Source organism: Pogoniulus pusillus, chromosome 31 (assembly GCF_015220805.1).
Source record: "Pogoniulus pusillus isolate bPogPus1 chromosome 31, bPogPus1.pri, whole genome shotgun sequence".
In the NCBI taxonomy this organism is placed as follows: domain Eukaryota; kingdom Metazoa; phylum Chordata; class Aves; order Piciformes; family Lybiidae; genus Pogoniulus; species Pogoniulus pusillus.
In genome coordinates, this window is record NC_087294.1 from 13,048,333 (window position 1) to 13,060,991 (window position 12,659).

Genomic DNA, 12,659 nt, shown 5'->3' on the forward strand with positions numbered 1-12,659 from the left:
TTCCTCTTTGTTTTTATGAGCCTCTGCAGCATCCCCAGGTACTACCATCCCTATCACTGAATCACAGAATTAACCAGGTTGGAAAAGACCTTTGAGATCATCGAGTCCAGCCTATCACCTAACCCTTCTAATTATTGGAAGACCTCCTCTTGTTTTTGCCTTGCCGTGATCTGAGTCAATCTTGTTTGTCAGAGTTGATACTGATCCAAAGTTGAGGTCTTGTTGCCCGCCCCTCTAATGTGTCCCCTTGCACAATCTGAAGGTAGCAACTGAGAGCCAAATAAGCTCACAGCTAGTGAAGCCAATTATTAGCATTACCTGAGGTTGATGTCTTGGTGAGGCTGCATCTGGAATATTGAGTCCAGTTCTGGGCCCCACAGTTCAAAAAGGGAACTGTGTGAAAGAGTCCAGCACAGAGCCACAGAAGTGCTGAAGGGTGTGGAAGGTCCTTCATTGAGATTCACTGAAGAGCAGTGAAGGGGAAAAGGACCTGGGGGTCCTAGAGGATGGGAGGTTGACCATGAGCCAGCAATGTGCTCTGGTGGCCAAGAAGGCCAAGGCCATTCTAGGGTGGATTAGAAGGGCTGTGTTTAGTAGGTTGAGAGAGGTTCTCCTCCCCCTCCACTCTGCCCTGATGAGGCTGCATCTGGAATGCTGTGTCCAGTTCTGGGCCACTCAGTTCAAGAAGGACATCAGGGAATTGCTTGAGAGATTCCAGTATGGAGCCACAAAAATAGTGAAGGGATTGGAAGATCTTCCTTAGGAGGAGAGCCTGAGGGAGCTGGGGCTGTGCTGCTGGGATAGGAGGAGCCTGAAGTGTGACCTCATGGATGGTTATACAGGTGTGCAGGGTGAGTGGCAAGAGGCTGGAGCCAGACTCTGCTGGGTGATGCCCAATGACAGGACAAGGGCCACTGGGTGGAATTTGAGGCAAAGGAGATTCCATGGAAACATGAGGAAGATTTTTTTTCCCTGTGAGGGTGACAACAGTGGAAGATGCTGCCCAGGGGAGTTGTGGAGTCTCCCTCTCTGGAGATACTCAAATCCTGCCTGGATGCATTCCTGTGTGATCTGCTGTAGGTGATGCTGCGGGATTGGACTGGATGACCTTTTGAGGTTCTTACCAGCCCCTAACATTCTGTGATCATCTGGTAGTAACACTGCTGATTGTAGGTTTGGGTCCAGGCTAGATTAATACTTGTTGCTTTTGTAAATTGAATTGGCATTCCTGCTGAAGAGGTCAGAGGGGCACCCAGGGTACAGTCAGCATTCCTCACTGCTGAAACTAATGCACAGTTCATGCAAAGCAAAATTGTCCCTAATGCTTTGTTACCCCTATGGTGCTGTTGACAGTCTTAAACTAGCAGAGAGTATTGGCCAACAGGTGTCAATTAGATACTGTCTTGGGAGATCTCTAAAGATCTTTTTTTTTGGGGGGGTTCCATCCACCTGTGCTCCAGAACATCCCTTTTGTAAATCCATATTTCTGCCTCACATAGCTCATGCGTTCCATGCCACCTTACCAAAGTTCACTTCCCTCCACTCCTAGTTTGGGATTATAGAAACTTTACAGACATCTCACCCTCCTCTTGCTGCAGGCACTCCAGGCTGATAAATAAATACTTGGCTGAGTTTTGCTGCCTTTTACGCAGTTAAGTAAAAACAAATGCCTTCTGCTTTGTTAAATGCTAGTCATGCCTACTTCTGTTGCAAAGTTTCTCAACCAGCTCGGCTTCCGAAGGACTGATTCCTTTTTAGTGGCTCTGGAACAGTTAACAAATCTTTCTGTGATCAACATGTGAAAAGTAAGTAATAGTGTTGGGCTCTAAGGAAAGAAAATAGCTGATCATATCCTTTCCTAAGACTGCAGGGGCATAAGCCAACCTCATGAGGTTCAACAAGACCAAGTGCAGTGTCCTGCAGCTGGGTCAAGGCAATCCCAAGCACAAATACAGGTTAGGCAGTGAGTGGCTGGAGAGCAGCCCTGAGGAGAGGGACTTGGGAGTGCTGGTGGAGGAGAAGCTCAGCATGAGCCAGCAGTGTGCACTTGCAGCCCAGAAAGCCAACCAGAGCCTGGGCTGCATCAGGAGAAGTGTGGCCAGCAGGGCGAGGGAGGTGATTCTGCCCCTCTACTCTACTCGGGTGAGACCTCACCTGGAGTACTGCATCCAGTCCTGGAGCCGCTATGACAAGGGGGATGTGGAGATGCTGGAGCGTGTCCAGAGAAGGGCCACAAGAGTGCTCAGAGGGCTGGAGCAGCTCTGCTATGAGGACAGACTGAAAGAGTTGGGGCTGTTCAGTCTGGAGAAGAGGAGGCTGTGAGGTGACCTTCTTGTGGCCTTGCAGGATCTGAAGGGAGCCTACAAAAAATCTGTGGAGGGACTTTTTAGGCTATCAGGTAGTGCTAGGACTAGGGGGAATGGAGTAAAGCTGGAGGTGGAGAGATTCAGACTGGATGTAAGAAGGAAGTTGTTGAGCATGAGAGTGGTGAGAGGCTGGAATGGGTTTCCCAGGGAGGTGGTTGAGGCCCCATGGCTGAAGGTGTTTAAGGCCAGGCTGGATGAGGCTCTGGCTAGTCTGATCTAGAGTAGGGTGTCCCTGCCCATGGCAGGGGGGTTGGAACAGGATGATCCTTGTGGTCCCTTCCAACCCTGACTGATTCTATGATTCTGATTCTGTGGTACAGCTGATCCACCTTTGCTCTCCTTTCCCCAGTAAAACTGGGGCCAGTGTATTACGATAGAGGGCACAGGGAGAGGGAATGGAACAGTTTGCAAAGCAAAGAGCTGCTGCTACTACAGGCTCCTGTAGTACCTGATTTTTCTTTTTATGGTGGGCGATGCATGTAAACCATTTCAGCAGTGCACCCGAACGTGGCACAGCTTTCCAAGAGGAGAAAAAGCAGAGCTGCTCGCTAGTATGGTTTCCGAGCAGGCACAGAGGTTATCCTGTCGCAGGCTAAGCCGCTCATTGCGCTTGGTGGTTGCCTGTCATGGCAAGTACAGGGCAAAGCACTGATGGAGGAAGGCTGCTGGCGTGCACTTGCAGCCCTGGTGGGCCAAGCCATGTTTGCCCAACTTTTCCTGGGTGGTCGCCTGGCTTGTATGCAGCACATGGAAGCAGATCTTCTGGAATGTGGAAGCGTGCCTTACGCGTTGCTCCCACAAGGGGTTTATAGTTTGGGCTGGCATACGTGAAGGGAATGGAGAATAATAGAAGAAAGAAAGCTTACATAGCCCCTCAGCTGTGCTTCCTGTCCACACCAAGGTTTTGCATTTGAAGTAAAACAACCAGCCTGGGATGTAGTGTAAGTCTATTTAAAGTTCAGTGATCAGGTTTTTTGGTAAGTGAGTGAAGGGTTAGGATGATTTTTTCTTCCCTTAAACTCATCTTCAGTTTAGACAGTGCATACTGCTGTGTGTCTTCACTCAGGGAAACTAAATCCATGTGGATTTAGGGATTGAGTAATGTGGTTCTTAAACATTCAAAAGATCCCTTGGACCAGGGTAGTTTTATGTGATACTGGTTTACAGAAATAGATTGTGAAGGGATCACAGGATGCTAGGGACTGGAGAGGACCTCCACAGATCATTGAGTCCAACTCCCCTGCCAGGGCAGGACCATAGAATCTATTGCAGGTGGCACAGGAACACATCTAGACAGAGCTGGAAAGTATCTGGAGAAGGAGACTCCACAGCCTTTCCGGGCAGCCTTTTCACAGTATTCACAGTATCCAGTGCTCTGTGACCCTTATAGTAAAGAAGTTCTTATTCATGTTGAGGTAGAACTTCCTATGCTGTAGTTTTCATCCATTGCCCCTTGTCCTGTCACAGGGCATGACTGAGCAGAGTTTGTCGCCTCCCTCTTGACCTCCAGCCCTCAGATACTTAGATACATTGATTAGATCCCCTCAGTCTTCTCTTCACCAGACCTAACAGCCCCAGGTTGCTCAGCCTCTCCTCACAGGGCAGCGCTCCAGCCCCTTCATCATCTTTATAGCCCTCCCTTGGACTCTTTCCTGTCCCTCCTGAACTGGGGAGCCCAATACTGAACACAGTATTCCAGGTGAGGCCTCACCAGGGCAGAGTAGAGGGGGAGGAGAACCTGCCTCGATCTGGGATGTGGCGTGCTTGGGGATTTTTTGTTGTTGTTCTTTCCTTTTCATTAATGGTGCTACAAACTAGTAAACCTTTTTCAGTCTCATATGCGAGCCAGCAAAGCTTTTTCAGTCTCATATGTGAGCACTGTATGTTGGATGCAGGGAGAAGAGCATATGACCAGCATCTCTCTTTCATTGTTCTCTAGATCTGGCTGTGATCTACTTAGTAGCTTTGCACTCCTAGCTCTAACCATTTGGTGTAAGTCAGAAGCAGCATGTCTCTTCAGCCCTTTTGTGGAGAGCAAAACCAGGTCTTTGCCCTTGGAGGCAGCCTCATCCTCTGGGCATACAGTCCTGATTTTGCGAGGGATGCCCCAGGGTTGAAGCCACTTTGCTTCCGAGCTCTGTAAATGTGGGGATTGTGTTGTCTGTGAGGTGCCTTGATGGTCCGGCACTGGGAAGATGTAAAACGCATACATACCCAAAGTCCTCCTGTCTTTGCAGTGGTTTTCGAATTAACAGTCTTTTGTTTTGTTAACGAGACAACTCCCTAGCCCTAGCCTGCTTTTTCGGTAGCTCACTGAGATCTTTCCCCCGGTGACATACTGCTCTCTGGGTTTCATCTGGCAGGAGCAGTCTCTAATCCAAGGTTGTGCAGGTAAGGGGAGCCCTTCAGAGGCTCTTGGAAAAGCAGGGATGCGTGGTGTGGTACTCAGGGAAGGTGAACACTCTGGCAGTTTCCCACTGTGCCAGGCTATTCAGTTTTGAAAATTGCAGCTTGCATTTATCCTCTCAGTAGAATGAGGCACTCCTCTTGGGCTCCTGGAGAGGACCAAGAAGTGTACACTTAATTGCTCTGTGAATGATGTGAAGCCTTGGAATGCAATCTAGCCGTTGCTCATTAACTAGCTGAACCTATTAAACCTGGACAGCAAGCAGGACTGAGTCGGCTGCCCTTGATTGCAGGCAGCTAATGGAGCTGTGGGAGCAAGCTGTGACTGCAGAGCGGAATTGGCAGTAGACTCTCATCAACCTTCTCAGTTTTGAACTCGCCCTACACTCCATTTAGACTTCTGGCTTGGAGACAGATGATTTCAGAGCAGCAAGGAGGGGGGGAGGCAGAGGGGGAAAGCATTGTCTTGCTAGCTCTGTTAGCTTTCATCTGAAGTTAAAAGTAAACCGGGATGCAAGCGGCATCGGTAATTTGACATTTAAACTTGGAGAAGCAGAGAGATTTGTGGCTGGCTGCGGCTGGCTTTGGTTATTGATTATTTGGATATTGATCTCATGCAAATGGTCCTGCTAGAAGAGAAGAAAATGCCCAAATAATGTCACCCGGCACCTCTTCAGTGTTTTTCAGCTGTGAGGGAATTGCCTGCTCTTACAAAGCACTCACATAGGTGGTTTGGTGCTCGTGAAGTATGCCCTGCCTTTGAAAAGAGCATGGTAGCCCTTTCTTGCCTCTTCATGCCATGTGTGCATCCCAGCAGAACACAAGATTCGCTACGTGTTAGCTGGATAATGGAGGGTTTGTCGCCTTAGGGTTTTGGTTTGGGTTTTTTTAGTAGCTTGAAGAAAAAAATGAACAGAATTGGGCACTGCCCAGGAAATTCGAAGTATTTAGCTCTTAAATACACAACTGGAGATGGATACAGCCCTGGCTGTGTAGCATTTACCTCCACAGCACTCTTGGCATCACGCCGCAGCATTGTTTCAGAGAGGTTTGTGCTCAACCGCCAGCGTCTCATCCTTCAGCACTCTCATACCTCCCATCCAGTTGCACTTTGTGCCCAACCTTATTTACCCTGTGGGTTTTGCCAGGATCACAGGTTGGTGGTGTGGCTGCAAGCCCAGTCAGACCGTCTGTCAGGGGAAAAAGGGGAGAAGAAGTGGTTTTGACACACGGCCTGAAGAAGGACATGCCCAAATGCGCTTTGGAATCTGTGTTCTGCTTCCTCATTCAATACTTTCTAAGCTGCTGCACATTATGGATTACTTTCCTTTTTTTGCTGTTGTTTTGCCTTAATTTCCCCCTTGCAGAGATTGTTTCATTTGTAGTCTGGATCCGTACGTTCTGTTTGTGCTGCTGGCAGATCCCATCAACACCCACTTTTCTGTGAAGTTTAAACTTTAGAAGAGAAAATAAAAGTCTCTGGTGTCACAGAAGGCTGACTTGCTTGTAAAATACTTCCATGTACCAGAGATGCTGTGGAAAAATATTGTAGGAGTCTCTTAGTACATTAGCATTTTATGCATTTCGCTCCGAGGAGTCCCGGAGTGCTGCAGCTGTAGTGCATGCCTGCAGCTTGCTGAGGTGTGGTCCCTTGGACAGAGGCTGTAAACCAGCCCTGCATTTGCTGAGGCTTCAGGGAGCTGTGGATGGGAGCAGCTTGGAACAAAGCTGAGGCGAGGTGCTGGAGCGATTGCAGAGGAGGGCAAGGAAGCTGGGGTAGGGCCTGGAGAATAAATCTGATGAGGAGTGACTGAAGGAGCTGGGCATGGTTAGTTTGAAAAAGCTGAAGGTAGACTTCATGGCTGTCTACAGCTACCTGAAAGGAGGTTGTGGAGAGGCTGTTGCTCATCTCTTCTCACAGGTATAGAACAGGTACAGGTCTCTTCTCACAGTGATAGAACAAAAGGGAATGGCCTCAAACTGTGACTGGGTAGATTTAGACTGGCTATGAGTGGTCAGGCATTGGAATGGGCTGCCCAGGGAGATGGTGGAGTCACCATCCTTGGAGGTGTTTAAAAGGAGGTTAGACAAGGCACTTAGTGCCATGGTTTAGTTAATTAGAAGGGTTAGGTGATAGGTCAGACTCGTTGATCTCAGAGGTCTTTTCCAACCTGTTTAATTCTGATTCTGTGACTTGTAGCAGCCATGCACCAGGACCAGCATCCAGAGCAGCAGTTGGCACTGGTCATAGAATCATAGAATGGTCAAAGCATGTTTCTCTGCATCATCCTAGCTATCCTTCAGCCTATTTTACATTTGAGACTTCTGAAAACCAACATGTGAGTTGTTCTCAGATCAGCTGTTTTTTTAATGTAACTCAGTGGGGGACATAGAGCATTGGTGAGGGGACAGCAAAACTATTTTCTGATGATTTGGAGACACCAGTTACTTCATTCTGGGGAAGTCAGGCTGGCAGAAGCTAACAAACCCTAAAAACGTAGGCTTCTGTAATGGTTAACAGAACAAATAGCACAGTGTATTTTCTGGTTATCATTTCAAAACCTTGGTGGCTTTTTATCCAAGTGCTCCCATCCAAGTGCCATCATTCACATGTAGAATCTCATGAGTAACTACGGGGCGGGAGGAAGAGCAACCTCACTGATGTATAAGAGAGCTCCATCTTCCAGAAGGAATTACATCATGGCAGCTGTGATGTCAGAGCTCAGCGCTCAGCGAGCTGTCAGCAGCCTCCCAGTCTGGTGTTCCTAATCAAGCAGCACAGCAGCCTGTGCTCTTTTTGCACTCTTTAAAGAAAAACAAGTAGTTGATTCTCTCAGTTTTAAAATGTATCATGTCTAAGAGAAAAGAACAGCAAAGAAAAAGGAAAGAAGTGTTTTATTTTCTTTTGACATGACTCTGTTAGGCAGAGTAAGCCTTTTGATACATTAAGTTGGGAAGTAATTAGTCTTGGGAGTGTGAGATGGGTTATAATCTTAATGTCATTCTGCCGTTACTAAAACAGGCTAATTTTGTCCTTTGCTAATCCATGCAAATCCCATTGATCTAACAGTGTTGTGTGCATGAAAACGAGAAATGCAGCTGGCCTATATTTTGGGCTCTCCTTGCCTAGTGTAAAAGCTTACAGGGCATGTTGTTGGAGGCAGCCATCCCTCCTGTACGCTGGCACAAGGCAGTGCATCGCGCGCAGCTGTTGCTGTTTCAGAGCTAGCAGGTGAAGTACAAACCCTTTCATTTCTCTAGATTCAGCAGAACGTGCAATCTGTCAGTACATTTACAGCAAAAGAGGCAGAGAGGAGAAAACATCTCCAGAGAAGGTAAAACCTGCACTAAATGAAATGGGTGGCTTTAAAAGCTTACACGGATCTTGAAGAACACAAAGGGCTGGACCGAACGTTGAGAACCTCCACCTACTTAAACAGGAACACATTTAGGTCAGTCCTTTGTGCTCTGCAAAACTGTCTCCCTAATCTCCCTTCAGAGCATTTCTGCCTGTGATTTAGGTGGGGGGGGGAGGGGGCAGGGGAGAGGGGAGGGAAGTGCTTCCAGGCTGAGACTTGTAGCTAAGTTGTCATATGGAGTTAATCTGTTGAAAGTCTGATGCAGTGTAGATGGGCTCTGAATTCTGAAAGCTGCTGTTCACTGGTGAGGGTACTCACATGCAGGTGCTCATTACCTAGAAGCATTCAGCCAAGGTATCCAGAAACTTTGGTTTTTGAACCCGTGGAGGCAAATTCTGGTTACCTGGGTTGATCTGGCTTTGTTTGTGTGTTTCAGCAAGACTCAGAGTGATTGTGTCAGATGATTTCTTCCATGCAGTTTCTTGCGTTCATCAAGTAAGTGGAGCAGAAATATGGTTTCCTCCTTTCTCCACCCCTCGCTTTTATTTCATGGAATGGGAAATGTTGAAACTCTTGGAAAGCTTGATGTGACATTTGTTAATGCAGCGATGCTGTCTGCTGGGTTTGGGCCCTGTAAGCAAGCAGCAAACATCAAAAGCTCCTGTCTCACTTCTTTTCTTTAGTGCTGTTGGTTTATGATTTGGGTGTGGAATAAATTATCAGGCAATAGATATTTAAAAGCATGTAATGAAAAGTACTTTCTAGCAGATGACGTTGTTTAGCCTAGAGAAGAGGAGGCTCAGGGGGGAACTCATTGTTGTCTACAACTACCTGAGGGGAGGTTGTAGCCAGGTGGGGGTTGGCCTCTTCTCCCAGGCAACCAGCAATAGAACAAGGGGACACAATCTCAAGTTGTGCTGGGGGAAGTCTAGGCTGGATGTCAGGAGGAAGTTCTTCACAGAGAGAGTGATTGGCATTGGAATGGGCTGCCCAGGGAGGTGGTGGAGGCACCGTCGCTGGAGGTGTTGAAGAAAAGCCTGGATGAGGCACTTAGTGCCATGGTCTAGTTGACTGGATAGGGCTGGGGGATAGGTTGGCCTGGATGATCTTGGAGGTCTCTTCCAACCTGGTTGATTCTATGATTCTATGATGAAGCTGTTGGTACAGCTCTCCAGATCCCTAGTTGGAGTCTGCCATCAGAGTACTTGGTATAATCACAGAATCATAGAAATGGTCTAGGTTGGAAGGGACCTCAAGGATCATCCAGTTCCAACCCCCTGCCATGGGCAGGGACACCTCCCTCTAGAGCAGGTTGCTCAAGGCCTCATCCAACCTGGCCTTAAACACCTCCAGGGAGGAGGCACCCACAACCTCCCTGGGCAACCCGTTCCAGTGTCTCACCACCCTCACTGTAAAGAACTTCCTCCTAATGTCTAGTCTAAATCTCCTCTCTGCCAGTTTAAACCCATTAACCCTCGTCCTGTCATTACAGGACCTTGTAAATAGTCCCTCCCCAGCCTTCTTGTAGGCCCCTTCAGATACTGGAAGGCCACTATAAGGTCTCCTTGAATCCTTCTCTTCTCCAGACTGCAGAGCCCCAACTCTCATAGCCTGTCCTCATAGCAGAGCTGCTGCAGCCCTCTGAGCATCTTCGTGGCCTCCTCTGGCCTGGCTCCAACAGTTTCATGTCCCTTTTGTGTTGGGGGCTCCAGAACTGTACACAGTACTCCAGGTGGGGTCTGAGAGAGACTCGTTCAGGATTTAAGATATCTTTAACCAGCATTCTGTGAGCAGAGGCTCCAAGGAGATTGTAGCTGATGCAGTTGTGATTGCAGTGTGAATGTGGGCGTCGTGTAAGTGAGACTGAACCTCCTGGGAATGAACGTTGGTGCTCTGTCTTCCACGAAACCCCCATGTGCTCACCCACGTCAGTATGTATGGCTGTCGCCCACCCGCTAATGAACAATGAAACAGAAGTGCTCTGCGAGGAAGTCTTCCCTTGGTGTTCATCCCCCAAGTGATTCTCCTCTGTGCTAAGCAGGCACTAAAACGAAAGGCAAAAGAACCACAGAAGTGGAGGAGTTAAACCAAGAAGATGCCTCTGTGTACCCAGCTACCTTCAGTGTTTGATTTTGGGAAGAGGGATTGGGGGGCACTCCTGTTTGAGCTGACGCTTCAATTCTTGCCTGTCTCTGTCTGCACATACTGCTTTTCACAATCAATAAAATCAAAAGCTGGCAGCAATCCTGATCTTGATGGAGCACTGCAGTGGCAGCCCGTCTTATCTGGAACTACAGAGCATACTGAAACGTGCTCCATCAGAGAGAGTTAATTTTCAAGAGGTAGAAGTGGAAGTGCAGCACGGTCACGTAGAGATGTGCTGTCTAAGCCGTTGTGAGACCAAGCAAGGAGAGGTAGCTATGACTTAAAATTCATAATCCAAGCAAGTGAAGCAGTGGTGGTGTTATGTGGGGCAGCAGAAGCTAGCTGCTCTTTTGAAGGTCTGAAGTGGTTATTTCAGTCTTCCTTCAGCTTCCTCTTTCCTTCATCTGAGACGTAACAGCTACAGATTTTTGTGACATCTCTATTTACTCAGACACTTTTTCTTTTCACTAGAGAAAAAGTACCTTGGAAGGCCTCTCATGGAGACTTGGTGGGTTGTTCAGAGAGGTACCAGCTGTGTCACAGAATCACAGAATTAACCTCTTGTCGACTTGGCCTCTCTTCTAGGCTGCACAGGAGAGGGACAGACCCCAGGCTTGCACCAGTGTGATGCATAATGGTCAACCTGTTTATTGAAACTCAGCGTGAACCTCTAGAGTGGTATTTGGTAGAGGGGCCTGTACTTTTGATAGGCTTACAAAGCAGAGATGGGCTGTCCACACACACAGATGCAGACCTGACCAGCTACCCCTTTGCAGGAACTTAGCCATAGTGCTGCCTGTTCCCAGGGCTGAGCAGTGTGTCTGCTTGCACAGCTCAGAGCTCCCTCAGCTTCTCTGCTGACCTTCCAAGGCCACCCATCTGCAGCTGTGCCTCCTTAGCAGTTCAGTTACTCAATCCTGCTTGCTCTCCTTATTTTCTCAGACTATTCAGTTCTGTCCAAACCCTGGCAACCTCTGGGATCATCAAGTCCAACCTATCACCTAACACCTTCTGATTAACTAAGCCATGGCACCAAGTGCCTCATCCAGCCTCCTCTTAAACACCTTCAGGGATGGTGACTCCACCACCTCCCCAGGCAGCCCATTCCAATGCCAATCACTCTGTGGAGCCCGTCTTCCTACAGGACTGGGCTTTTTGCTGTGATGATCTACTGTTCTTTTCAATCCTTCTGGCCCATTTGGACTCTCTCCTGCATCCTGACTTTTGAATGCTAATATTCCAGGTCTGTGGCTTGACTCTCCAAGTGCAAAGTCTGCTCTTCCCTTACAGTTGACCCACTGTAAGGTCCAGAATGACTTGTCATTGGGGCCCGAGTATAGATAACTTCTCTCACGTGAGGTAGTAGAAATCATTGGCAAAAGGCACCTTCCTTTTCATCCTCCATCTGCTGAACCAAGCAGCAGCATAAGTACAGATGAGTATGAACTAGCTCAGCAGCCAAAAAAAAAGTGTTTTTCGGATTATTTTATTTCCTCCAGCTCTGGTAGGTGTTCACTTTCTATGTTTCACTGGATCTAGGGAGTCCTAATGTGAACCTGCATAAGATTTGAGTGGTGATAACTACCAGACGTATTAGCGTGCTGGGGATGAGGGAGGGAGACAAAGCAAAATGTCATGCTGAGGAACATATGAACAGTTCACAGCAGCTCTGGAGACAGAACACAGCTGCTTCTGAGATAGAAGACGTGGTTTCTTTTTTAAGCCAGGTATTGAAATGGCTGCTATTACTGTAAAGTGTGAGTACTCTGCAATCTTTTCATCTTGCAGCATCCTTATCAAGCAGAACATAGGTGACAGGAAAACTACTGTGTTCTCTCAGTGGTTGGTGGTGCATGTGTACCACCTAACCCAACGACCTAAACCAAGGTTGAAACTGAAGTTGCATAGACTGAGGTTGTAGAGTCTCATGACTCAAACCGACCTAGCCAAACACTATGGCTGAGGCAAAAAGCAGTAATGCAACACTCTGTGGTTTGTGTACTGCTCCAAGGGAAAATCTGCCCTTGGAAAAGAGGCAAATTAGAGGAAGACAGAGAGGAAGCTGTTACAGCAAAGCATATGCCAGCTACACTACAGATTCTGTCTTAGGTGAAAGGATGTGACCTGCTTTGGTGAAAACTGTCAGGCAGGCAAGCCTCTGAGAAGTTCCTCTGGGAAAGTTTGGGGAAAAAAAAACAACCAACCACTGAATGTAGGTTTCTGGAGCACCAGAATAAAGGTTGCAGCCTTAAAAGATGTGCAGGTGAAAGAGGTGGATGAATACACAAAGTAAAATCTTTTGAGTAAGCAAAATATCTGTGCCCAGAAATGGATGAAGTTCAATCTAGGAATGAAAACAAGGCTGTAATATATTCATGAAGCA

General features: G+C 47.7%; 1 protein-coding gene across 4 annotated transcripts in view; it reads left to right on the forward strand.

Annotated features, from left to right (window-relative positions):
• Window positions 1–12,659, forward strand: part of BACH2 (BTB domain and CNC homolog 2) — a 224,216-nt gene that overhangs the window by 66,314 nt on the left and 145,243 nt on the right. Inside the window, exon 1 of one of the 4 annotated variants that reach the window (XM_064169252.1) lies at window positions 8,122–8,224. The exons of the other annotated variants lie outside the window; for them this stretch is intronic. The gene's annotated coding sequence lies outside the window, so the exon portion shown is untranslated. Of the gene's footprint in view, window positions 1–8,121; window positions 8,225–12,659 lie in introns of those variants that run through there. 4 annotated transcript variants of the gene reach the window in all.